Source organism: Chrysochloris asiatica, unplaced genomic scaffold (assembly GCF_000296735.1).
Source record: "Chrysochloris asiatica unplaced genomic scaffold, ChrAsi1.0 scaffold00144, whole genome shotgun sequence".
NCBI classification, from domain to species: domain Eukaryota; kingdom Metazoa; phylum Chordata; class Mammalia; order Afrosoricida; family Chrysochloridae; genus Chrysochloris; species Chrysochloris asiatica.
Genome location: NW_006408662.1, coordinates 2,743,367 through 2,747,833, shown reverse-complemented (window position 1 = coordinate 2,747,833; position 4,467 = coordinate 2,743,367).

The following is a 4,467-nucleotide window of genomic DNA, read 5'->3' as shown; positions in this document are numbered from 1 at the left end:
TCATGTTTGGTAGGGTGGAGGGTCAGAGAAAAAGAGGAAGACCCTCAGTGAGATGGATTGGCCAAGTGGCATCATCAATGGACTCAATAGTGAGGTTGGCCCAGGATCGGGCAGTGTTTTGTTCTGCTGTGCATAAGGTCACTATGAGTCGGTACCGACTCGATGGCACCTAACAAAAACAACAACATTTTTTAATGCTATTATAAATGTTGATGTTTTTCTAATTGTTTATTGCTAGATAACGAAATAAAAATATTTTTGAAAAATATTGGTCTCAAATTCAATGACCTTGCTAAATTCACTTGTTAATTTAAAATTTGTAAATCCCTTTAACTAGTCTACATATATATCATGCATCTTTCTTTCCAGCATTACTGTGTTTTCATTCTTTTGCCTTTCTTTATTGCACTGGTTAGAACCTCCAGTACAATTTTGATAAGAAGAGATGATGGTGGGCTTCCTGGTTTTTGTCTTAATCTCAAAGGGAAGTGCTTTATATTTTCCCATTAACCATGATGGTAACTGTAGATTTTTATAAATACCTTTTATCAGAATGAGAAAGTTTCCTTCTATTCCCATTGTTTTGAGAGTTTTAGTCATGAGCAAATGTTGGATTTTTTTCATCTGTTGAATGGTTGTCAGATATGTTTTCTGCATCTTTTGAAAGGATTATGTAATGTTTCTATTTCTCCTGTTAATGTGGTCAGTTACTCTGATTTTTTTAAATGTTAAAACAATATTGCATTCCTGAAATAAAAACTATTTTGTCATGATGCATTATTTTTTTCATATATCACTGTATTTAACTTGCTAATATGTATTTTAGGGTTTGCATCAATGTTATAACATACATTTATCTTATTAGATAAATTAGATTTTAGTATCCAGGCAACTGGATACATTTAAAAACTATGGGAAGTTTCCTCTTTTTCTATTCTCTAGAAGAATTTGTGTATAATTTGAGAAGTTTAATTAAAAAATTGTTGTGAAAACAAGCCCTTTTGGTGTTGCGTATTCTTTGTGCAAAATTTAAAATTATGGACTCAATTTCTTCAACAGACATGGGACTATTCAGATGTTCCATTTCTTCTGTGTCCGTTTTAGAAATTTGTGTTTTTTGACTTTGTCCATTTCATCTAAATTGTTAAATAAATGACATAACTCTTCATAGTTTTGTTGTTGTTGTTGTTAAGTGTTGTCAAGTCAGTTCCAACTCATAGAAGCATGTATAGGGTTTCCAAGGAGTGGCTAGCTGGTGGGTTTGAACTGCCAACTTTGCAGTTAGCAGTCCAGTTCTTATTCTATTATTAATTCCATATTGATGTCCTGTTTTCCATTCCTGATATCAGTGTGCCCTCTCCATTTTTTTCACTGGGTCAGACTTGGTGAGGATTATCAATTTGAACCTTTTCAAAGAATCAGCTTTTGTTCTTTTTTATTTGTTCTAGTGTATATTTATTTTTAATTTAAATTATTTCTGCCTTAATCTTTATTAGATCTTTATTTTTCTTCGAGTTTAATTTTCGTTCTCTTTTTCAGCTTTTTGAGATGAAAACTCCTATCAATGATTTTCAACCTTTGTTATTTTCTAACATACTGATTAATCTAAAACCAGAAATATCCCTCTGAACATTGCCGTGGTAGCAATCCACAAAAATAAGTCCAATAGATTATATATCATATGTTGTTGTTGTTGTTAAGTGCCATTGAGTCAGTACCGACTCATAGTGACCCTGGGCACAGTAGAATGAAACACTGCCCAGTCCTGGGCCAGCCTCACAATTATTGCCACGCTTGAGCCCATTGATGCTGCCACTGTGCCAATCCATCTTGTTGAGGGGCTTCTTTTTTTTTTTTTCTGACTCTCCACTTTACCAAACATGATGTCTTTCTCCAGGGACTGGCCCTTCCTGATAATATATCTGAAGTATAAGAGACGAAGTCTGGCCATCCTGATTGCTAAGGAGCACTCTTGCTGTACTTCTTCTAACACACACTTCTTTATTCTTTTGGTGGTCCATGGTACTTTTAATATTCTCCTCCAACACCATAACTCAAATGCATCAATTTTTATATGGTCTTCTTTATTCATTCTCCAACTTTCATTCATACATTGAATGAATGAAATTGAATATGTCATCTATACTTTTATTATTATTCTATTCAAAATATTCTCTAGTGCTTATTATAGTTTTTCTTGATTCATTGGTTATTTAGAATTGTAACAATGGACATTTCATGGCATTAATCTGATAGTATCCCATTCACTGTTTTTGGAGCCCTCATTCCACTTTCATTCTGAACAGAGCTAAAATGAATAGAGAGAAATACTGTTACATGGAGGGGATTGTAATCATTGTAATGAAACAAAGTATATGATTTGTTATGCTTAATTTTTAATATTTGAAGATTGCTATTCATCTTTGAATTATTGGTATCTAGTTTAATTTCACTCTGATCAGACCAATATTTTCTTATGTTTGTTATTGTACCTGGCACACATCTCTATCATAGCTCAGTTTCCATGTTTATTGAAAGACCCTTATCCACTGTGCTGTAAAGTGTCTTGGAATAAATATGGGTTATTGATGGTTTCTGACTCTGCCTTAATTCCATTTTCTGTCAAATTTCTTTAAAGATTTGACTGTACTCACTGTGTCTAATACGGAGCTCTGGTAGCATTGTGGTTATGAGTCGGGCTGCCAATCTCAAGGTCAGCAGTTCGAAACTACCAGCGGTTCTGCAGGAGAAAGATGAAGCTTTCTGCTCACGTAAAGATTTGCAGCCTAGGCAACCCTGTAAAGGGTCGCTACAGGTTGGAACCGACTCCACGGCACAACACCACAGAGTGTCTAATCTCTTCTCTCCGTCAGCATTTCTGGAACCTACTTCAACCATGATCTTGTTCTCTTCATACCGCCAAGTCTCACATTGTCCTGGCCACTGGCATGTTCCATTTTACTAAAGCCAATGATGGAGCCTTTGACCACATCTCACTTGATATGTTTCAGGATTTGGCACAAGTGGTAACTCTCTTCAGGAGCCCACCTGGACTTGGCTTCCCTCATACTTCTCTAAAGGTCCTCTTCTTCTCATCAACCTCTGTACACTCGGGACCCCAGGGTTCATTCTTAGGACTCGTCTCTTTTCTAGCTACATTCTCTTCCTTGATAATCTTGCCTCATTGCTTTAAATACCATCCATAGGGTGATGCCTTTCCAACCTGAACCTCTTTCCTGAAGTCAACACTCATATAAAAGGACTTCAAAGGTTCATGGAAAAATTCCCTTATCTATCAATTCCATTTTCCCTTTAATTTTTTGAAGCCCTCTTGTACATCTCCCTACTGACTCAATACCTCCACTTGGATGTCTGTTGTTAAGTGCCTTTGAGCTGGTTGCAACTCATAGCAGTCCTGTATAACATTTCTGAACCTATAAATCTTTGTGGAAGCAGAAAGCCTTATCTTTCTCCCAAGGAGTGAGTGGCTCGTGACCTTGTGGTTCACAGTCCAGTGCTTGTCCTACGGAGCCACCGCACTTGCCTGGATATCTGTTGTTGCTATTGTTAAGTTTCCTTGAGTCAGTTCTGACTCCTAGTGACCCTGTATAGGGTTTCCAAGGAGCAGCTGATGGGTTTGATAAGCTGTGCTTATCCTACAGCACCTTACATCTCAAATTTACATGTTCACACAGAACTTTTGATCTTGCCCCGTCTTAGTTATCTAGAGCCGCTACAAAAATACCACAAATGGGTGGATAAGGTAACACATTTATCTTCACCCAGCTTCGGAGGCTAGAAGTCTGAATTCAGGGCGCCAGCTCTAGGATAGCTCTGAAAGAAAGTTCTTGTTACTTTCAAACTTCTGCTCTGGGCCGTTTTCTTGTGGCTTAACATCTTTGCCCTTGATCTTGTTTGTTGAAGCTTTTCCATCTCAAAAGATATCAATGAAGACATACGTTTGAGTAATATAATCTCATTAATATAACAAAGAAAACCCATCCCCACACAAGATTCTAACCACTTGTATTTACACACTTACATTGAGGGGACACACTTTAGTGCAGAATTTGGCCCAAACTTGCTCTTCTCACTATTTTGCCTGTCTTGCTATACGGCAACTACATTCTTCAAACTCTTAAGGATAAAAACCTTCCTGTTATCCTTGAATACTCTTCATTTTTTGTATCTTGTTTCTGAACTCTTAAGTGAAGGCCGCCAGCTCTGTCTGAAAATGTTTTCCAGAATCTGACAACTTCTCAGTACCTCCATAGCTATCGCTCTAGTCTGAACCTTCCTCATCCTGTCTGCCTTCTTGCAGTGACCTCTAATTTGTCTTCCTGCATTGCTCCTGCCCTCTTCTCTCTCAGATGACCCTTTTATAACATCATTTAGGTCAACTTCTCTGCACAAAGCCTTTCCTCTGTTCCTCAATTTCCCAGAGTACACGGCACACTCCTTACAATC